Source organism: Chelonoidis abingdonii, chromosome 15 (genome assembly GCF_003597395.2).
Source record: "Chelonoidis abingdonii isolate Lonesome George chromosome 15, CheloAbing_2.0, whole genome shotgun sequence".
In the NCBI taxonomy this organism is placed as follows: domain Eukaryota; kingdom Metazoa; phylum Chordata; order Testudines; family Testudinidae; genus Chelonoidis; species Chelonoidis abingdonii.
The window spans coordinates 11,641,761-11,665,669 of NC_133783.1; the positions used below are offsets into that span (position 1 = coordinate 11,641,761).

The 23,909-nt window shown below is 43.0% G+C and overlaps 1 long non-coding RNA gene across 2 annotated transcripts in view; it reads left to right on the top strand.

Annotated features, from left to right (window-relative positions):
* LOC116819835 (uncharacterized) overlaps positions 1–22,755 on the top strand; it is a 46,193-nt gene extending 23,438 nt beyond the window's left edge. Inside the window, exons 3-5 of one of the 2 annotated variants that reach the window (XR_004372492.2) lie at positions 3,950–4,004; positions 20,900–20,956; positions 22,115–22,755. This is a non-coding gene — a long non-coding RNA (uncharacterized LOC116819835). The remainder of the gene's footprint in view (positions 1–3,949; positions 4,005–20,899; positions 20,957–22,114) is intronic. The other variant, XR_004372491.2, reaches the window with a different exon arrangement.
* Positions 22,756–23,909: the final 1,154 nt, after the last annotated feature.

Below are 23,909 nucleotides of genomic sequence, written 5' to 3' on the forward strand. Positions count from 1 at the left end.
CTAAGAACAGTGAGGAGATGTGACATTGCACTCCATATGCTTTATGGAAATATGCTTATGAATATGATGTAACTGGAATATGCTTTATGCACAAGGTCTCTTGTAAGGTATTGTTACAAAGCTTATAATCTACTGAGTGTGTTCATCCTATTTGTATGCATGTATAATTCTTGTATCTGAAGCTAGAAATATGAAGTATAACTCTAAATGCTGCAAAGTGTGGGCCATTAATCATGGTTTAGAATCTTGATGGCTCCCATTGACTAGGACAATTGGTTGTAGATGGTTTATTTACCTGCAAGCCTTCCTGTGTACATGTGGGTCAGCCCTTGGGTAATGAAGAATGAGGTCTCACAGGACATGTGACCATGTCACATGATACTGAAATCCATCCTAAATCTAGTACTTTTCCATTTAGAAGGAGTGGTGGGGACCCAGGGAGACAAAAGATTCCTGCCTTGTGCCAAAGCTATAAAAGGGAGTGGAACGGAACAAAGAGGGTGGCCAGTCATGAGAGAGCCCCTGCTTTCCACCTAAGCTTTCTGCTGGAACTAACAAGGACTGTACCCAGGGAAAGGACTGTACCCAGACTAGGAAGGAGTCTAGTCTGTGAAAGAAGCTTATTGGAACATCTCTGAGGGTAAGATTTTACTTGTAATCAGTTTCTTAATGTATTAGGCTTTCACTTGCGTATTTTGTTTTATTTGCTTGGTGACTTACTTTGCTCTGTCTGTTATTACTTGAAACCACTTAAATCCTACTTTTTACACTTAATAAAATCACTTTAGTTTATTAATGAACCCAGAGTAAGTGATTAATACCTGGGGGAGCAAACAGCTGTGCATATCTCTCTATCAGTGTTATAGAAGGCAGACAATTTATGAGTTTACCCTGTATATGCTTTATACAGAGTGAAACAGATTTATTGATGGTTTGGATCCAATTGGGAGCTGGGTTCTGGGTGCTGGAGGCAGGTAACCTGCTAAGCTGCTTTCAGTTAAGTCTGCAGATTTTGGGGCGTGGCCCAGACCCTGGATCTGTGCTGCAGCAGGCTAGCATATCTGGCCCAACAAGGCAGGGTTCTGGCATCCCAAGCTGGCAGGGAAAACGGGCTCAGAGGTAATCTCAGCACATCAGGTGACAGTCACCAGGGGATCTCTGTGACCAAACCTGTCACAGGAGATGATTAGGCAAATTCACTCAGGTTGTAGAACCTCCCAAGAAATACCACCATCTAGAGGCTCGCATATACTGGTTCAAACTGGATTGTCTAGAGACCAGCTGACAAAATAAAGGACTTTTGGATAAATAGCCTGAGTTTAAGCTACCACAGGGCCTGCTTTCTGATCCAGCAAGCAGACAGGACTTTTTGTCCAAAGGAGGCCCCACAATCCCTCCTTGGATGTTCCTGGGGGTTCCTGTTCTGAGCAAAAGGTGTTATGAGCTTTTAAACACAGAAAAAAAGCCTTTGATGGGGTTTGAAGGACTGTTCACGTGCCAGAGCCTTGGCTGGGGCTGGGGTCATCTTCAGTAAGCTTATTAGTATGTGCATAGGTTCTTCTATTGTTTTAATTTTTTTTGCTCTGTCATGCTTCTACCCTACAAGTAAATGTGCTTGTTTAGGAAGAGCTGAGTACAAACATAACTGGACAAATGTGCTGTTTATAGCCACTGAGGAGAAGGCAAATCAGGCCTACCTAGGCAGTGTGACTTGCTGGGGAAGTCACAATGAAGGCAGGGAACTGTGCAGCCTGGAAATACCCTAGTAAGAAAAGAGACAGAAGCAGGTCTCTCCCCAAGAGAGGGGACAGCTGGAGAGCCAAAAGCCTGAGAGTGGTTGTCTTAGTTGGACCATGGAAGGAAATAACAGGTATGGTTGCCCTGAAGTGTGACAGGAATTCCAAATCAAAATCCCAGTCCTTAGACGTTGTCATAGTTCAGCTCTAAACCCAAACTTCCCAGTGGCCTCCTGTCTCTGCACCAGCCAATCTAAAGCCTTGAATGTAAACACCCCAAATTTGTGGGGGAAGTTCAAATCTGGATTGAAACATTGCATCTGTTTTATCTACTCTTGAATGGCACTCATCACTATAGTATCTGAGGTCTGGTCTGTCTCCATCTAATATACAAGCTGCCTCTCTTCCTGCTATGCTGTGTCACGTGGTTTGGATCCTCTCTAAACCTCTGATACTTGCTCTCTTTGGTAGTTCATCATAGCCAGAATTTTAGGGGCTTCAGGGCACAGTGTCATGCACATTTGTTCCAGCAGGTTTCGCACTGTCTTTTAACTGAAGTGTTTAACTCTCCCTTTCATATAGCAGTGGGATGACTCCTCATGTGAGTAGTTTCACCTTTTCATAGCAAACTATAGTGGGGTTGAGCAACATAAGCAGATGGAATTGTTATTATGTGTAGTTCAAAGTACTGTAAAACTTCCAGATGCTGCTACAGTGATGAATAGAGAATACAAATGCATATGCAAATAAATAAATGAGTAGCGTGAGTCACGGAAATGACAGTCTGAATAGGTTTTAGCCTAACAAAACAATGGATTTATATTCCTTGCCTTTTAAATCAGTGTTGATCATGAATTCCAGGTTTAACTATACTGGCATGACTGTTATCAACGACTGAATTATAGGAGCTGAATTTTCATCTATACCTCAGATTTAGATAAATGCAAAAATCTAAGCCAATCTGAACTTCTTTTAGATGAAGGCAAAGAAGGATGAGCAAGAAACCAGAGGAAATTGAAGTATTTTTTGAGTGTTATCACATATCACCCCAGCACTTTGATACCAAGGTGATACATGCCTAAGAAATGCCAAAGATAAATAGATATGACATTATTTCATCCTCTAAATGCTGGGAAAGTTATGAAAAAAACCTCCGAAACAATGGAAAGACGGATTTTTTTCCTTCCTTTTATAGCTAAGCAGATGACAGTTACACTTAAGATAGCCTGTCACATTTTTTGATAGAAAGTCCATCTCCAGTTTTAAATGAAATGTATCTATATTGAAACATATATTCCAAGCACTTTCTCTAAACAGTCTCTCTGGAGCCCTTAACTTGCTGCAAATATCAAACATTCAACTACCGAGTCAGGCTGTCCTTGTTCAAGGAGGCTGGTAGAAAGCTTTTGCAGGAGGACTGCATCATACTTAGGGTATGGCTACACTTAAAACGCTACAGCGGCACCCACTGTAGAATTTGAGTGAAGATGCTACCTATGCTGATGAGCGGGCATCTCGTGTCGGCATGGTTATTCCATTTCTCCGAGAGGCAGTAGCAAGGTCGATTGGAGAATTCTTCCATTGACATAGCATTGTCTCCACCGGGGGTTAGTTCAGTATAGCTACATCTCTCAGGGATGTGGAATATTCACACCCAAGAGACATAGCAATACTGATGTAAGTTCCTAGTGTAGACCACCTTAGAGACCCTGGGGTTGATTCTCCATGGCCTTGCCCCTTGTTATATCACTTCCCCTTGTGCAAAGTGGGTGCAAAATGCCATCAAGTTAGAACTAGACAGGTGGTAGCATTTCACACCCACTTTGCACTAAATAAAGTCAAGGCAGTGAAGATCCAGACTGATTCCTAATATACCAGTGGAAATCTGGAATGACTCAATTGAAGTAAATCAAGGTACCACTCAGAAGTCTCTGCACTGCTCCCCTTCCCTCTTACAGCCATGCTCCTCCTTTTGGGGGATTTTCCAAGGTAACAAAACCCTGGGTGAGATCTTCAGTGAGTATAAATTAGTGTAGCTTCATTGTAGTCCCAGAGCTATGCTCATTTACACAGCTGGCCCTGTGTCTTTTGGGAGCGGATGCCTGTTTTATGACCTTCCCTAAGCAGCAGCTACAGAACATTTGATGAGAGCTGAGTCCTTAATGAACAATTCCTAACAAAGACTCTGCCTTTCTTTCTTTCTTTCTTTTCAGCAAGAGTGTCTCCGGGAGTACATGATTACTTACAGAAAATGCATTCCAGTCAACTGTGAGTAACCCAGGGCTTTTTCTGGGTTCTGCTGGAAGGATGTGTGTGGGAGTTGGGAGGGGGGAATACATACAGTGTAGGCTCTTAGAAAAAAATGATAGTCCCTCCAGGGGAGAATTTATAAAATCCTGCAAGGAAGGAAATTTGCATCACACCAGCTGACTTTCTGCAGAGAAGAGTCCTGCTGAGCCTGCAGCATTTCACAAAGAAGATGTGATGTACAGGACTGTGTATGTAATTGTAGAGCTGTGTGGATCTCTGTGTGGCTGTAGGAGGGGAACACAGACATAGGGCAGCTATAAGCAAAAGCCTCTCCCTTTGAGATATGGGGACTTAACGATTTTTTCTACAAAGGGATGCCTATCATAGACTAAAAAAAAAAAAAATCACAATGGTGAACTCAGTGCTGCCACCCAGAGTATCTCTTTGCATAATATATGATGTGCTGCTTGGATTTTGGAACTAGGGAGATTAAAGCAGATGATCTTTCTGCATATAAAGCAGCCTGAGACAGCATGATGGATCATTGCTGAAAAAATTTCATCCCATGCATAATTGCTTTCTGATCTTCCTCACTGAAGTACTATCACCAGCTCCGTGCCTGACTATATTACTTAACTCATAAAAGCCACAAGCATTCTTTACTTCTGTATATCTTGTCCATAGCTGGTTCTGGGGTCACTTGCTTTACAAGCATGCTACTGACAGCAAGAGTAAAGCTGTTAAAAACTGGATCAAAACAGCTTGCACCTGAACAGCAAGGTGAATCAGATAATTGGCTGCATGTAGGGCCGGGAAGATGACTGCTTGTTGGGGTCCTTAATATACATGTGGTTCATTTCTGTTTAAGCCTTTGCAGTTTGTTTCATTTGCCTGATGGCTTATGCAGCAGCTGGAAAATGAGAGAGAACACTGGTGTTTTGCATGATTTCTCAGCTACTTTGTCTTAAATTCCAGCATATCTTGCTTAAAGTATTTACAGAATAGGATTTTAAAACTGTACCTGTGTAATTATGATTTTGTGAGAGGCATGGATGAGAGGAATACAAACTTGTATTTCCTAGTGAATGGTGAACCTATAATACATTCACGATTTGGTTTGATTCAGATGAGTATCCTAAAATCTGGGGGTAAAATCCTGGCCCCATTGAGGTCAATGACAAAACTCCCTTTAACTTCAGTGGGGCTAAAGGGTTTCACCTTGGATATTTCTTCAAACCTCCTTCATTTGCAAAATTGGACTGGAGATCTCATGTAGATTGCTGTTCCTGCATTGGTTGAAAAAACAGGGCCAACTTTTTTATTAGTATAAATGGGGGCAAAACATTATCGAAGGCACACTAACAGAGAACTTGACCTGTTCTCTGTGTGTGTGTGTCTGTGTGTGTGTTTAAAAAAGCTTTTGTTGTGGTATTTTAGGGTCCCATAGAGAACTAAAAGGGGCACAAAGGAGCATGTAAATTGAAAATAATAGGATGTACGTTGCAGAGAATTAAATGAACTTTTTCTAACAAAGAGGTCGGCAACCTCTGGCACACAGCTCGCCAGAGTAAGCACCCTGGTGGGCCGGGCCAGTTTGTTTACCTGCTGCTTCGGCAGGTTCGGTGGACTGCGGCTCCCACTGGCCGCGGTTCACCATCCCAGGCCAATGGGGGTGGCGGGAAGCCGCAGCCAGCACATCCCTTGCCCTTGCTACTTCCTGCCACCCCTATTGGCCTGGGACAGCGAACCATGGCCAGTGGGATCTGTGGTCCACCGAACCTGCCGACGCAGCAAGTAGACAAACTGGCCCGGCCTGCCAGGGTGCTTACCCTGACTTGCCGCATGCCAGAGGTTGCCGACCCCTGTTCTAACATGAGAAATGTTTGGTTCAGGTGTGTCTCAAGGGCAGAGGAACTGTAATGTTTACAAGCACCTCTCCAAAGTCTTAAAGCAAGAAGAGGATTCCTGGTGCAGCGATCCTTATGCGTAAGGATAACTTAAGACAGTAAAAACTAAAACCAAACATTATCTGATCACTTACCATTGGTTTATGGGATAGTCTGGATCAGCTAATAGCATTCTAACCTTTTTCTTCTAAAATAACCCAAAACTTTGACAAGGATTAAACCGTAAGGTTCCATAGAAATTATTCTAAAATACCTTTGTAGGATAGTAGGAGACATTTTAGATAGGTTTTTATTTTCAAATATCTTATTTTATAACAGGGATATAATTGTCTATTAAACTCAATAGGACAGTTAAAAAAATCTTTAGGAAAATTAGAGGGAGACTTTCAAAAGTGCAAGTGGGAGTTAGGTATCCAGCTCCATTGCCTTTCAATGGGAGTTGGGTGCCTCATGGCACTTTGTGCCTTTGGAAATCCCGCCCACACCACCTTATTGTTCTCCAGGACTTTTCCACGAGGAGAGGACCTGAACATTCAAGTCCCAAACAGATTTTAGCTGCTGACCCTGCAGTACAGTATTTGATATGAGGTTGTTATGCTCCCCTTGCCTGAGATATTAAAGAGAGATTCCTTCTTCCTCCATCCAGTGGCCTTCGCAGAGAAAATTAAAAATCTCATTGTACATTCTAAAAAATATAGGGAGTTGTCTCTCCTGTATTAACCACCTTTCTCAATAAAGCAATTTTTAATATTCAGTGTTGGTTGAGCTATTGCTGAGTGCAGAATAGTTACCCCATCTTTCCTATATTATCAGTTCACCTTCAGAGTCCAAGTATTATTCATAGAGCTGAGCTATGTATTGGAGTCCAAATAGGATTTTATTTCCAGGAATTTTAACCCTATGAATGTTGGATTTAAAACATTGGTTCAAAACATGCAAATCTAATTCAAATATGAAATACTTGTGAAACTTTGGTGCCCAGACAAGTAAGGTTCTGATACCCTTCCTCACACAGAAATATTCCCATGGAGTTATGATGAGCCCCATGGACTCTCATGCAATAAAGTGCTACTAAGCAGAAGCAAGGGAATCAGAATCTGGCCCTATATGAGGCCTCAGCCTTAGCTGAGGAACAAGGCAGAAGGCCCAGCAAGCATGTCCAAGGAAAATAGTTTTATGAGATCATTAGTGGGGCACCAGTAATACTGTTTCTCTTTGGGTTTTACCAGCATTAACCCAAGATTTTAGCACTTTATCATAGCCATAGACCAGTCAGGAAATTCGGAGCTAAATTAATGTCATCTCACAATCAGTGAATTTGTCCTGGGGAGAGAAAAAGTCAGTGAAAATTAGAAGCTATGGAATAAGTTTAGGGATCTCTCAGAATAAAAGGATTGATTCTGCCTTTGAAATCAGTCTACTGATGCATCCGACGAAGTGGGTATTCACCCACGAAAGCTCATGCTCCAATACATCTGTTAGTCTATAAGGTACCACAGGACTCTTTGCTGCTTTTACAGATCCAGACTAACACGGCTACCCCTCTGATACTCTACTGATAGTTGTTCATTTTATTTCACTTTCCGTGCAAGACTAGGGATCCATCAAACCAGTGATAGGTAAACCTAAAAAGATTTTGAGGTTCAGTCTAGATGTGCATCTACATCTATGGAGTCTTATCTGAATTCCTTGAGACTGCACAATTGGGCTTGCAGTCCTGTGTAAAGAGACAGTCTCATGTGACTGCCTGCATCTGGTTGAGTCATAAATACCTCTCTCAGTAATTCAGCAGTACTGCTGCCAGTCCCACATGGTAAAAGGGAGCACAGGAGACTATTGAATAGTATCAGAGTTCAGAATGGAACTTGAAAGAAAGAAGCAGAGCTATTGGGGAGCCCTGAAATGTGGCAGAGGATCCAAAGGCCTACTAAAAGGATAAAGAAGCCACAAAGGTGCATGCGACATATAAGAGTATTAAGCCAAATCATGCAGTGCAGACAAAGTGTACAGGGCATAAATGAGTGGAAGGATGTAAAGATAGCTTAAAGGTCATCTTCCCACTTCCCTGGTCATACTCCTGCTCTGTGTGGGGCTGTTCCTCCCTTCACTGTACTAGAACAGCCTGAGGGCTGCTTTAACTTACATGTGGCTTCAGTGACCATGGCTGTGACAAAAACACAAACATTATTGATGTAGTGCAGGGACATCCCCATCTCCCCTGACCATGAATCCCATTTCCCTGCTCTGCTGACAGCTGGGAGGCCAAGTGACATAAGATTCCCTGGACTGAGGTGATCCATGGACTGAGGTGATCCTCCCTGGACTGCCTGACATCTGTAGGTTCAGGTTACCCTAGCAGGACACTGCAAAGGGCTGCACATACTGGCAGATCTGGCCCACAGCAATTAGAATAAGGGGTCCATCAACTCTAGCATTCTGGCATGCCTCAGTGACAGTGCCTCAGACTCAGTGCTTCATAGGAAATTGGAAAGAAACAGAAACCTCTAATCCTAGTTATGTACTGCTTCTCTTTGATGCTTTGCTGATCTTCTAATTTCAAAGAGGGTTGGTACAACGTCTGAGGGCCTGAGCAGCAGTGGAGTAGCCTGTGAAATTCAGAGGAGCATCAGAGAGAGCACTCCATTCAGAAATAAAGGCAAAAGGGGCACTGTTCTGAACTGAACTTGAAATTTTGATGAGACCCTCTCTATAAGCATGAGTTTGAATACAGAGCTCTGCGATCAGTATGTCTGTTCATTAAAGTTTTTCCTTTAGAAGTGATATATAGTTTATTCAGATTTCAGACTGTTTCTTACACTGTAGTTATCTCAGGGGAAATTACAGGCTTAATACAAGAGGATGACACTAAAGCTACATTTGAGTTTGTAACAAAGGGATATGAATTGCCCAAGCTGTCATTCCTTCAGAAATGACAGTGTCTACTAGAATAGCAGTCTATCGCAATTTTTAGATCACTGAGCCTCCTTGTTTAATAGAAAACTGACAATGCTGTTGATGTTGTATACCTTGACTTTAGTAAGGCTTTTGACACGGTTTCCCACAGCATTCTCATCAGCAAACTAAGGAAGTATGGGTTGGAGGAATGGACTGTGAAGTGGATAGAAAACTGGTTGAATCAACGGGCTCAGCGGGTAGGTATCAATGGCACACTCTCTAGTTGGCGACCAGTAACAAGTGGTGTGCCCCAGGGGTCTGTCTTAGGGCCCGTTCTATTCAATGTCTTCATTAATGATCTTGATGATGGGATAGCTTGCACATTAAGTAAATTTGCAGATGACACCAAGTTGGGGGGAGTGGTGGACACGCTGGAGGGCAGGGATAGGATTCAGGGAGACTTAGACAAATTGGAGAAGTGGGCCACAAGAAACCTCATGAAGTTCAACAAGGACAAGTGCAAAGTCCTGCACTTAGGACAGAAAAACCCCATGCACTGCTACAGGCTGGGGACTGTTTGGCTAAGTAGCAGTGCTGAAGAAAAGGATCTTGGGGTTACGGTAGATGGAAAGTTGAACATGAGCCTACAGTGTGCTCTTGTAGCCAAAAAGGCTAATAAGCATACTGGGCTGTATTAGTAGGAGTGTTGCCAGCAGATCGAGGGATGTGATTATTCCCCTCTATTCGGCACTGGTGAGGCCGCATCTGGAATATTGTGTCCAGTTTTGGGCGCCACACTACAAAAAGGACGTGGAACAATTGGAGAGAGTCCAGCGGAGGGCAACAAAAATGATTAGAGGACTGGAGCACATGACTTATGAAGAGAGACTGAAGGAACTGGGCTTATTTAGCCTGCAGAAGAGAAGACTAAGGGGGGATTTGATAGCAACCTTCAACTACTTGAAGGGATGCTCCAAGGAGGAGGGAGCTAGGCTGTTCTCAGTGGTGACGGAGGACAGAACAAGGAGCAATGGTTTGAAGTTGCAGTTGCGGAAGTCGAGGCTGGATATTAGAAAAAACTTTCTGACTAGGAGAGTGGTGAAGTATTGGAATGGGTTACCTAGGGAGGTGGTAGAATCTCCATCTTTAGAGCTATTTAAAGTCCGGCTAGACCGCACCCTGGCTGGGATTATTTAGGGAAAATGGTCCTGCCTTTAGCAGGGGGTTGGACTAGATGACCTCATGAGGTCCCTTCCAACCTTTTGATTCTATGATGGTTCTTGTTTTGTTTTGTAGGTGCTTTCACCTGTAATTATTGTAGATATGTCATAAGAAAATGCTTTGAGCAGCACATAACTCTCAGTCAGATGGGAATGTGTTGTTATCTGAAAGCTAGGCCTGAACCTCAGTGTCAGTGAAACCAGACAGTTTCCAACCACTTCCCAGTCAAGAGATTTTCATGTCCTTGAAATGAATCCCCATCAATCAAATCACTTATGCAAAGTCTGGTCCCCCCATCTACCCCCCAGGATGTTTTAAGATAATGCACTGAGGAATTAGCTCATGCAACTCATTCTTGAGCACAACCAAAAAGCATTGAAAGTGAGGAAATGAGTCCATGTCATCTGTGAATGCATTGATATTCATCCCTATTATCCTTCACATTTTCTATTCAAGTAGCACATAAATTCTCAGCTCTGTTGTCAAATACTGCATGTAATTGTGTTTAGCATAAAGCCCTGGGCAGGGTGATAAGGAAGGGGGAGATAGCCATTCACTTCTCCACAGAAGTGCAGAGCTAGACTTCATTTCAGGTGGTGGCTATCCAGTCTTTTCAAGCACTCCCAGGATGCCCTATTTAAAAACATGAAACAGCCTGTCAGGACGAAGAAGGAGCAGCAGACGTAAATGTTTAACTGGAACAATGCATAGCAAAGAACTGGAAACACTTTGGGTTTTAGATGTTAAGTAGCTACATACTGAAACCAGATGTCTGATGCCATCGCTTTAAAAGCCAATCACTCCTGATGCAGATTGTCTGCCACTACAGTGATCACCCAGCAACATCAGCATTTCCCCATCTGTGCTGAGACCCCCTTTGCCTTGCCCTCCTCTTACCAGAGGCCACAAACCTTCCATGGCCTACAGGTGACAGATCCATGACAAATCCTGGAGAGACCCAACAAAATGCTCCAGCAGATGAAGGCTAAATTAGAAATCTGTCTTTAAAGCTTGCTGCCCCTTCTGCATGTGACAGTGCATCTACCCACAATGTCAGCAGCAGAGGGGCTGATAGGCCAGCTCCCTAAAATGTGGTTTGCCCCAGTGCCATAAATGCTGACTTGGCTTTTTGGTTCTGATATTGTTTTCAAAGTAGATTCCTCATAGATTGAGGCCAGCCTGGCCTCCAATGACAGGGTCATGAACCATCCCATGCTTGATGGTTGTTTGCATGCTTATTCCTTTACAGATCAGCCAAAAAAGAGAGGGATGGGTTCTCTGGTATGGCGCACCCACTTTGCATCAGTTAGGTAGCACAAAGAGGCCAGAAAGCAGCCAGACTTCTCCCGCTGGGGATTACCCTGGTATGGAGGGATTCCTAACATCACCTCTAACCCCTGGTTTAGGAAGCATGTTGGGGTGTGGAGTGCTCCTGTCTGGAATATAGTTTGCCCTGGCAATCTCCACCTGGTGGACTGTCCCTTGGGAGCCCTAACCAGCCCCATGACTTAGAGTAGCATCCAGGGCTGGCTTGGAATCACCCTAGAAGCAGAAACCAAAAACTTGTTCCCTGGCAGCCCCCTTCCTTGCTCAGTGGAAGCTAAGTGTAGTTATGAATGTGGGTCTGAGTCTTAACATCATATACTCAACTAGGGTAAAACAGGACAACAAAAAAGTAGGTTGTGGAATTCTCAAAGGCTATGGGAAGACTTGATCTTCTCTGGCTGAGAAGCCTTGATTTCCTCTTGAATGATCAAACTCAATGCGACAATAAGCCTCGATCTCAGCCAGCTGTACAGCTCCTCCATATGATCATGAAGCCAAACTGGCAAGGAAATGCTGCTCTGGGATTCATTTTGTTTTACCCCTCCCTATTTCCATAATACAATAAACTTTTCATTTGACTCAGTAATATGGGGGAGAGGGGATGACGGTCTTGTGAAGCAGCTCTATCCGTTTTCAGAAAAGAGACTGCTCCTTTCCAGTGTGTCAGATGTTGGTGAGTGATAAGGATGGTGATTAATGCTCACTTGACAAAAAGCAAAAGGCAGGTGCCAGTTTGGCAGTTCGATATGAAGCTCCACTTTAGTTTGAAAAGCACTCATGGTGCCAGAACAACAGCTTATCCCCTGATGATAGATCAGCCAAGAATTTCTATACATCTCTAGCATATTAACAGCAGTTTTGCCTATATTTTACTACACAAATAAATTTGGCCTTTAACTGTGCTGTTGTTGGATAGGTTTCTTTTTTTTCCCTTCCCTTCTTTCCCCTGCCACCCCCCGCCCCCCATCAGGCATTCTCATCAGTTTTGTCCTACAAGCAGAGCTTTAAAAAAAAAGAGCTGACTGAACAGCTGCTTTGCTTTTGGATTCTGTACCTGTTTAATATTTCGCTTGTCTGTCTTCTCAGGTGTACCGGGGAGACAGTGTTTAAATGTGGCTGTCTCAGATACGCATCCAGACAAGCAGAACTTGAGTAGTCATGAGGTGAATTGCCCCAGCATCACTACAAGTTTTTTTCTGAATGCTCTCCCACTTGTTTCTTGAGTTTTGCTCTTCATGTGTCAAAAACTGAACATGTAATTAAGTGCTTAAACATCAGGTCATGGGATATTAGTAGATGTCTGGAATTGATCCAGCTCTTTTTAATCAAGCTGTTGTGGCTCTTTTTATTCTCCCTCCATTTGAAGTGTGAGAATTGTATAATCCAATCAGTCTTGGAAAATGTGGTGTGTATTGTATTTATTACAAACTATGTCCAGGTTTATAGCCTTACTAGCTAGACATTTAACAAAATTTAAAGAAAACAGACTGACAGTTTAATTTTAATTTTAAAAAAGCATTTCCTAACAAAATTTATACTCGTATTTCTGGAGGCTTCAGACTGATATTAACTAATAATTGAAAATGAAATTGGTTAAAGATCTGTCCAAAAAAAAAAAAGCCTTCTACTGTTTACTCCACCTGGCTAAACTTAGGTAAGTGGGAATGCCTGAGGCAAAGAAACCCACACACACTAAGGGCAGCTGCGCCAATGCAGTGTTTTTAGTGTAGACCCGTATCATAATCTGGTTCCTGCCCTCCTGCTGGGCAGTGTAGCTACACCCTTTAATTCAGCCCCAGAAAGGGGTAGAGTTACAATCCAGTCCCTTATGGTAAGAATGGCAAGAGAGGGCCAGATGCATCCCTGGCATCACTCCTTTGATTTCAGTGAACTCACCCACAGATGAATTTGAGTCAATGTGCACTCGGCCAAGAAATAATCAAATAAAATGCTTCCTATTATTTCCCATTTCTCCTTACAAACAACCTGAATGTTTACAATGCAGTCTTTGATCCCAGGCAAATGATTAAAAAAACCACATGGAACACCAGGATCCTTTCATCTATCTAGAAAGATTACTGCATGGTTGTTCAAGGTGTCTTCCCAACTCTACGTTCAGTACTGGCTCTTGGAACAAAAACATCCAGGTGCTACTGAATTCTGAACTCCTGGCCCTGACTTGTAAGGAAGAAACTAGGTGCTCAATGACCACCTACAGGAAAGGAGATAAATTATTGCATCATCTTATAATATGGAGGGAGTTAATACTCATTTATAGCTGCTAGTGCTACCAGACATACATATATTTCTTTGCAAGGATGATTCACAAATGTAACTTGCCCTTGTATGCTGGCCAAGGAAGGCAGAGAAATGAGAGGATGATCATATAAAGAAAAATAGCTCCATACTGTACTTTCCAAAAAAAAAAAAAAAAAAAAAAGGGTAGAAGAGGACACTCTCCCTTTCCTCCCCTCCTTCTTGTCCAGGGCCCAGGCAATAACTTCTAAATTTTAAATTTGCATTACTGCTAACTTGGAACAGCATACTGCTCAAAGCTTTTCAATAATACATGCTCTGCATGCTCTGAAGACTGAAAGCATATTTTGGCAAGGGCCTAACTAGCTGAAACCGATATTTACTTTCCGACATTACCGTTTTAATTGTCACATTGCCTGGGAGAAGATGCTGTCCATGGTGCTGGAAAGATTTGTTGGCTTACAGATAGTTTTAACACATGAACATAATGCTAGTAAAAGGATCCAGACTGACAGCCCTGCAAACTCAAGCCCTATATCCAGAGAACAGGTACAAGTTTTCCCTGTACTGCATCACCAATAAGCCTCGATTCTTTTCCGGAGGGACCGCCTCTAGGGGTTTGTGGGTTGTTCATATCCCCTACCTATTTCAGTGTTTAGCTTCTCTGCTGATACTGGCAGAATGCCAATAAGGGTGGAGGTTTTGATGCAGATGCCTGTCTACTAGGAACTGAACTGAGATTAGCATTTCATTTCACATAAACTGTTAAACAGCCATCAGGTCCCTATTCACTTGTGTCAGATATGAAACTATAATGTGGGACAAAAGACCTCATATACCATTGCCCTTCCTCTAGGACATCTAGTCCCTGTTCAATTACAAGATGAATTTTTACAAACCTCGTAAGTACTGAATGCTTTTAATTAGTCCTTTCTCCCTTTCTGCTCAGCATTAATATCTTATCAATACATATTCTGTTGCAATCAACTGATTTTGCGTTAAAGCAACATCAAGTTATCATATTTACCAGTTCTGACTAGAATGGGCATGATATCTGTGTGGATCTCATCCATCCCTTGATGACTGTTACATATGAAAAGTGCTCTAAGATATGTAATTGCTATATCATATATGCTAATCAGATCACACTACTTCCTTTGTAATCCCACTGTGTGATTTGTAATTTTAACTTTCTTTTCCTAGACATAGAACAATAAAACCTTAAACAGAGATGTATAAACAGATTTTAGAACAGTTGCTTTTGTCCCAACCAAAACATTATGTTCTCCAATATGTTGACATTTGGTCTTGTCTAATTCTGTGTATAACTTTTACAGATACCAGTATGACATACTGTTTGCTTTTTAACTGATCTGGTGCCAAGAAGCAGGACAGCTAAAAATCAATTAAAATGTAGTTAGAGATGGTATTTAACTATGCTGTTTGCTTAGTTACCCATAGGTGGAGTCACATAACCAAAATCTTAACTTGTAAGTAAACCATAGGCCAAACAGCCAGCAAGCTATTTACGATTCCACTTTGGGATGGAATGTATTTGGATGGAAAATCACATGGGAAACCTCAGATGGCTATGGGAAGTGATGTTTTGATCCATTACAAACAAGATTTTCAGTGTGCAACATTAAACTCTGTTTCATGAGGTCTGATGTTTATAAATGAACTACTACATAGAAGGGGGGCAGTTTTTCAAATGTTGTAACTAGGTGTAGCATCACCGAAGTAAATGGAGTGACTGTGGCTTAAACTAGCTGATCCAACATCCCTGAACTCATTTCATGTGTGACCTCAGCAAAACATAAATCAAGGCATTCAAAGGCAAGAGGCTAACACACTGTAGTGAGGGTTGCCGGGGCTCAACCCTCCCTGTGGAGGAGGGGAGCCACACCGGCCTCATTCTGTTCTCTCTGGCTCCGGTCCTTAGGATCTGCGGTCCACCGTCCGGGGGACATTCGGTCCCTGTGGAGCGGAACGAGCACAGGCAAAGTCAGTAGGGGTCCAGCCTTTGATGCAGACGGGCACCAAACACTGTATGAGCTTGGTAGCTCTACGAGTTCGGGTAGCTCTGGCCGCTTTGGAGCAGGGCAGAGCCGTGACAGAGTCGATAGGGGCCCAGCCCTTGGCTCGGGCGGGGCGCCAAACACAGTTCAATAGGCTCCGGCCCTTTTGGGGCAGGGCAGAGCAGTAACAGAGTCAATAGGGGCCCAGCCCTTGGCTCGGGCAGGGCACCAAACAAACAGTTCAATAAGCTCTGGCCCCTTGGGGCAGGGCAGAGCAATAGCACAGTCAATGGGGGGCCAGCCCTTAGTTCGGGCGGGGCACCAAACAAACAGTTCAATAAGCTCGGGCCCTTTTGGGGCAGGGCAGAGCAATAGCAGAGTCAATGGGGCGGTGAAAGGGGGTTTCTGCCACCCGGTTTGCAGGTGGCAGGGGGAACGCAGGCCCACCCACTCCTCTGCGTTCCAGCCCGGGGCCCCAGTAGCGGCTGTCGCCGCTAGGCGGTCAGTGGGGATCCGGGCCGAAACACACTGACGGGGTGATTCAATGGGGATCCCGCCCGACACACACAGCCATAGGCTCGGGGCCTTCTGCGGCCTGACTATAGTCAGCCACCCCCGGGCTACTTCCAATCCCCCCTTCACCTCCTACCTGGTCCGCAGGGTCGTCCACCCCCATGGGCTCCTCCCAGTCCGGGCTAGGTGGTAGATCCGGGAGCGTCTCCAGGCAGCTGGGCCAGCTCTGGTCCGAGGGTTCCTCCGGGCCGTAGTAAGGGCTGGGCAGCTCTGGTAGTTCCGCATCGTAGTGACGGCGGGTTAGTTCTGGTGGCTCCGCATCATAGCTGCTGCGGGGTAGCTCCGGCAGCTCAGCATCGTAGTTGCTGCGGGTTGGCTCCGGCAAGTCCTGATACCTGTCTCTGATCTCAGCAGCCTCCCAGCAACGAGGGTCGACCGGCACGTCTGCTCTGGCCGGCAGCTGAGCTCCAACTGAAGGCCGGCGCCCGGCTTTTATACTTCCAGGTCACCGCCTGACCCTTTGAGGGGCGAGGCTCCCGCCCGGAAATTCCACCTTGGGGGAAGATTGACGGGGCTCAACCCTCCCTGTGGAGGAGGGGAGCCACACCGCCTCGCTACACACACCCACACCTCCATTTCCATTACAAATACAAGCCTTAGAAATCATGGCAACCAACTGTAAGAGCAGTTTCTTGATTGAACTCCATCAGCTATTCCCCATTTAAATATTTCACTCTGCTCCTTTTACTTTATTTTGGTATTCAGTGCACACATCTGTCTGCCCTTTCCAAAGCTGACACAAAATAATGGATTCTCTATAGATAATAGGAATTTTTTCAATTTTGCTGCCAGTTGTAAGCCTGTTATACTGTATATCCTTCTGTTGATAAACTACAATAATAAGATTTATCTCAATGCACCTAAAACATCTCCATAAATTGGATTTACTTTATCATAAACTGGTGTTTCTTTGACTTGCAGCACTGTCTCGTATGCACACCGCTGTTCTAATTTTGATAAGCCGAGATGCCTTTGAAGAACAAAGCCAAACCATAACAAAGAGTTAGATTCATTCAGATTTTCATGTGTAACTTTATCCTTAGAAAGTATAATAAGCTCTTGTTTCTCCCCAACATCCTCCTCTTCTGGTGGAGTTTCCCACATCTGCAGATCCTGTCCTCTTGCCCCCATTCCTCCATTCCCTTTCATCAAGAATGTGGTTATTTACTTAATAGGATTCATGTTGTGCTAGGTGCATTCTGAATAAGAAGGGACACCCTCTACAAGGAGCTCAGTGATTAAGGGCAGATGGAGGCTAGGGGAAGAGGAACAACAATAGATAATTTATATATACAAATCACGGGTGGCAGCACAGCAGAGGGACTTCAGTGGGGTCAGGATAGCTGTCTTGTGGATCCACTGAGGGAGGCCCTACTATGTATAAAGGGTCACATGGAAGAAAGCACATAGGTCTTTATGTGAGAAACTGACAAACATGCAGCAAAGGCTAATTTTGATCTGTTGGTCACATTCTTTACTATTATCTTTATGCACGTCAGCCTACTTCAAGGCATGTCACATGGTATCACATGTCAAGATGGCTGTGACCTAGCACAACAAAATCATGCTTATATTTAGAAACATAAATAGCTATTGTCACACTGTCTGGAGTAGTTCACAACTGTGAGTGCCTACCTCAGGACAGACAGCCAAAAAACATGGTAGACATCCCTAAATGATGGTGTGTTCTATAATTAGATTTCACCAAGCCAGTAACAAATGTGAACTCCTACCAGTCTTACCATGGAGTCACAGACAGTTCCCTTAGACCAGTGGTGGGCAACCTGCAACCAGCGGGCCGAAGGTTGCTCGCCACTGCCGTATACTGTCTAGGGTTGCCTATCACTGTCTAGTGTCTAGTGTTGCCCACCACTGCCTTAGACTGTCTAGCTTGCCAGACAAACTGGATTTTGTGATAAATGGTCACGTACACCAAAATTCACACCACATTCAAGTTGCTCGCAGTCCCAAGAGACCAGTCACTTACCCCAGATCAATTGGTATCCTGGATCTTACACCAAAGTAGCTAATTCTATTGTAAATTAACTAAAGGTTTATTAGCCACGAAAAGGAAGTGAGAGTTATTGAGAGATTAAATAAGGTAAAATATATATACAGGTGAGTCGCAGTTTGTAATTCCAACTGCTGGCAGTGATGTAATAAACTGCCAGTTTCCCAAAAGTCTTTTCAGGGTACCCAGATTGTCTCTGGGAATCTCCGCTTTGCGAGATCTGGTACCCTTCCCTGTAAGAGGTCAAACAGTCCAGAGATAAAGGACCTTTTCCTGAATCCACACATATAGCTTCTCCTCACAGAAAATAAACTGACAGGTTCCCTCTCCACTCAGGCTTTTCCTATGATGATGGAGAGTAAGGGATGCACTTAGAGGCTTTGACTTCCGATCATCACACACAATGATCACTTGCTTTGAAATTAGCACTTTTCTGTTCAAGTTCTTCATGTGCATTCCACAAGGCTTCTTTCCCATTTGATGAGTTATTTAGTTACAGGGCTATACACAATGTAAATGTTTGCCAATGCATTATACTGGGATACAGATAAGTGAAAACAATGCATATAACATCCTATTCATTTTTATTAAGTTTACACACCAAATACACACATACATTTAACAATCACTTTGCTCTATACTGCTACACAAGTGAATTTGCCTAGTTTCCAGCTATGCATTTGTAAGCATTCAGTGAGGCCTGGGGCTTTGGCATGAGCTGGCACCTGGTCTGCCAGTGCCACACCTACGTATTTACATGAACTTAAAAAGCACACCTTGTTAAAGACTAATTAAACCCCATTTGAAGATTGTTTGTCTAAATAGAAATTTTAGAAAGTCTTTGAGTACCTGACCCTTCCTAGCTAATAAGCAAGTGTGACATAGACAGCACATCATATTGACTGAGCTGAGGGTTTTCTTATCATCGGCAGAGCTCTCCCCTTCTCATGACGATAGCACATCGAAAGTATTGAAGCAGAATCCACATTTCACAAGACATGCACACAATGTACCTTCCTGCCCTACCAGTTTCTGTAGATACTGTTTAAATTATACATCACTGGAAGTAGGGTGGAAGCAAGGAGATAAAGTCAGTATTTTATGAGCACTCTCAGCTCTACATTCAGTGGGTTACTTACCTCTGGCATCTGCTGGGAGATATGTGTCATCATTAAGTGGCATAGGCTATTCATTTGTACATCTCTCTGACTTTGGTTTCCCTCTCTGTGTCAATTGATATTGGCTTGCTACACAGCATCATACTCATCTGAAGGAGACTGCATTAGCTTCTGCATAATACCTGCTCTCAGCTGAATCAGGACATAATACTTGCAAATGCAAATATATTTTATGTAGTGGAGGTGCATGTTCTTGCAGTAGGGGAAGGTGTTTGGAGGAATCGTATGTGCTATACCAACGTGTCTGTGCAGGGAGCCACAACACAGTAAGTAACAGTATGTGTGTGAGGAACTGACTCGATATTACATGCCTCCAGAGGGCATTGCTACTATATTAGGGGGAACTGTACCTATTGAGTCCATGAGACAACTCAGTGAGTGCATCCTCCCTAATCAGGGTTTCCTCAGGCATACTCCTCACAAATACACTTTCATTTGATTATAAAAACCACCATTTGCAAATGACTCAGTGACTTTGCCACACACAGTGGCTACCGTCCTATCTTGCTCTCCCTTCTGAGCACAACCTTTCTCCCACTTGTGCCCCTATCTTTCTCCCACTTGTGCCCCAACCCAGTTCGAGTCCCAAGGAAGCCTACACTCCGCCTTCATCTTAAAAGAATGTTATCCAAAAATATCAAAAAAGACATAATGATATAACTAATTTAATTACCAGCACTACAGCTGTGTTCCAATCACTGGCTAAGGATGCTTCCAGTAGCATTTCTGGGATATGTTTAAAGAAGAGATCAGTGTTTGTGATAAGTGCCAGGGTGGCAGCTTTGAACACAGTGTGCAACAGGTACAGGAATGGTAGTTTTGCTTCAGTGTAACTTAACTGTGATCCAGAGAGCCCTCTGCAGGTGCAAATGCAGTTAATCTCCGTGTCCATTTAGTTCTTGGCTTCTCTGAGGCTGCCAACAAAGGGGCCAAATGAAGCCAATTATATGAGTGATTTTATGATATGGACACTGAAAAGAGGATCTAGACTACTGACCCAATTCACATACAGTCCTGGAGCTTTCACAGTTCACCTGTCCTTCAGGAAAAATGTCTTTTTATGGGCATTCAGCTTTATTCAGTAGAAATCACGTTGCAAGGCAGGAAACTGTGGGGATCAGGTTGTATTTTAAGCCCTGACTGTATGCTAGATGTACTAATTTAGTCATTAAAAGAAAGAGTGATAAAATCCCCATGTCATATTACAGCTCAGATAATTATGTTCTGTCTACCTACATTCCCCCTGACGCTTCAACTGGAAAACATATACTTCAATTCCTTTCCTAAACATTTATGTAGGGTTGCAGGGCACTATTAAATAGTTTTTATGGTCCACCACAGAGATGGTTGCAGTTCAGCAGTGAATGAAGTGAGCCATGTATATCACTTCATTAAAATGGTAAAGTACTTTGAGATCTTGTGGGATGAAAGGCATTATATTGAGTGAGGTTATTATATTAAAGTTTCTCAAACTTCTACTGAATAAGATTAGCTGTTAATCTCAATGGAAGAAATCTGTTATTTTCAGTGTTTTCCATAGGTTTTCATCAGGCTCTGAATCAATGGAAGACTCCTGTAATAAGAAGTGAGCCTCAGCCACTATGTTCAGACTAAGATCCAAGCCCCCTCAAAGTTTGCAACTGTTCAGATTAATGGTTTTTGTTTTGGTCCATCTCTAATTCTAATGGAGATTTCTACAGATTTCTATCAAATTATTAACCTTTTTAAAGCAGTTATGCACATGTCCATGAATCTCCATAAACAGAATTTTATATTAAATTGGGGCCACCAGTATAATGCCCAGGAGTTTATCCAGACATTAAATCAAGCTGAAGGGAAAGTTTCAGTTGTATTATAAAATGTAAAGAACATAGTGTCTCCAGCCTTCTTCAGCTGGAGTCACAAGAAGTCAAGCAGACTGTAAAGACTCTGTCTGTTTGGGGTGAAAAGAGTTCAGTTTTATGGTTGCTGGGGTTTTTATAGTGGTTCTGTCTCTTTCCAACTCAGAGTTTCCCTTCCATTCTGATGCCCAAAGATGAACAGCCTGTGTTGCACAACCTTCTGAAAGGAGCATTCCACCATTTCACCGGGAGGGGGCTTTTCATTTCAGGGGACAATGTACTAAATCAATATGTAAATTCACTACAAGGTGAACAATGTATACATGTATGTATTAAAATGTCTCATGTGCAGCATTCTTCCATTTTCCATCATGTGAGAATAAGTATGAATTATCAACAGGGGCAGCTCTAGGCATTTTGCCGCCCCAAGCACAGCAGGCAGGCTGCCTTTGGCGGCTTGCCTGCGGGGGGTCCCCGGTCCCGTGAATTCGGCAGCAGCCTATGGGAGGTCCGCTGAAGCCACGGGACCAGCAGACCCTCCACAGGCATGCCACCGAAGGCAGCCTGCCTGCTGCCCTCACAGTGACCGGCAGAGCACCCACCGCAGCTTGTCGCCCCAAGCACACGCTTGGCGTGCTGGTGCCTGGAGCTGCCCCGATTATCAAGCAAGTTGCTTACTTTGATGTTTTCCTTTGAGCCATCCTTTGTGGGAGGGATTTGTTATTTTATAAACACTTAAAATCTTAAACCTTACATGTCAATTCAAGCCTTTCTTGCCATATCATGTGATTATAGCTCCATTTACTTCCTAGACAGAATATGAAAATACCCATGTCATATCTTTACAATGAGATGAAAAATTACCATAATTTTCTCCTGTTCTCTCCCATGCTCCTTGCTAGGTGTCATCCACTCCAAGTCCACTTCTCTCATCCAGGTGACATCATCCAGGCTGACAAAGTAAAACCATCAAGACTAGAAGACAAGAAATAATTTTGAAAGCTAAAAGGAAAATCAAAATGTACACGTTCTCCAGGAGGAAGACAAAGCAGGTTTTCCAGCTCACTGATAATGCTGGGCATATTTCATATCAAATTTTGTTAAAAGTTCTCAAGGCTTATCTTGAGCTCTGACAGACATTTATCTACCAAAGGAATTAAGTCACAAAAAGGAACACAAGACGAGGATTTAGATTATTAAAAGCCATGCAATTTTAAAGATTTTGTTGTGAGTGGAAATAAAATACAAATGACTTGATTTTCCAGGGCCGTGTATCTTGTGAGGTTATTTACACCTGTGCAAAGTGGGTGAAAAATTCTGCCTGATCAGAACAGTAATATTTTATACTGATTCTGCAAACTTGTAAAGGACCACCAAAGGTACACCAAGTGCACAGAGCATCAACTCCAAACTTTTAGGCTGACATTTTCAAATGGGCCTAAAGGAGTTAAGCACTAGAGCTGGTTAGACAATGTGTTTTTTCCCATTGAAAATTTTGACTCTTCATCAAAAACCTGAAAACTTCTTGGTTTTCAGGCAAAAACACTGCTGACAATGCTTCCATTTCAAGGTGTTTAAGAAATGTTTAATTTTCCACTTAAATTTAAACAGAAAACATTTGAACAGCGCTATTAGGCGTCCACTTCCCATTGCATTTCAATAGAAGCTGTGTGCCTAATTCCCTTAGACACCTTCGAAAATCCAAGCCCAAGAGCCTACGAAAAAGCATTCTGTTCTGATGTGCTTGTGTCATTACTTGCCTTATTGCTGTTCGCAAGCAGAGACAGGAGTGTACAAGTCTCCCTAGGGCAGAACCATAATAGACATATCTTTTGGGCAAGCATCTTTTGGAAGACTCCATGGTAAAAAAGCTTGTTTCTCCTTCACTCACTGCTCTACAACTGCTTTGGGCACTAGGCTGCTGTACTCCAGGAGTTGAACTACCAGCTCTGAGGTATACGCAAGTATGAAAATGTCAGCTAAATAAAACAATGCCATTTAACTGACTGAAAAGCAATTATATACATGGGAATAAGATCAAATAATGATCCACTCATTTCACCCGCCCCAGCTTTTAAAATCAAAGTAAACTGTGTCATTAAGTAATTCATAAAATGGGTACATAATTCCAGGCTTAGGTTTTAAGGATACTAGCTTTGCGGTTCAAGCATTATCTTGAGCTCCATTTAAATACCCCCCTTTTTGTACGTATGCTATACATATGAGCTAAAGCGGAGTTTGCGTTTTTTACATAGCTCTACTTCTCTTTTTTGTTACTTTTAAAGGTTGAATTTTTGCCTTCCATTCCTCATAAACTGGAGTGCCAAATGGCATAATCTAAAATCTTCTTTGGGCATGTGAAAGTGCCACAGGCTGAGCCTCTCCCACCAGACTTTGATTATCTGCATTCCACTCCACTGGAAATCGGGAGCTATAACCCACTCCACAGACAGCAATATTTCCAGTAAGTGCTAAAAATAAGCAGTTACTAGATAGCATTGATAAATGGCTCTCTTTAGGGAAGAGATGTGCATCATTTAACAGGCGATGCTTATGCAGGGTAAATGAGGTCTTACCAAGCACTCCTCCTCGTGTATGGACAGAGCATAAAGAACAAGTTTTATATACCTGAATGTCCTTTGGATTTATATTGGAAAGAATGTAACACACCAATCTGAATGTGAAATCATGCTGGCA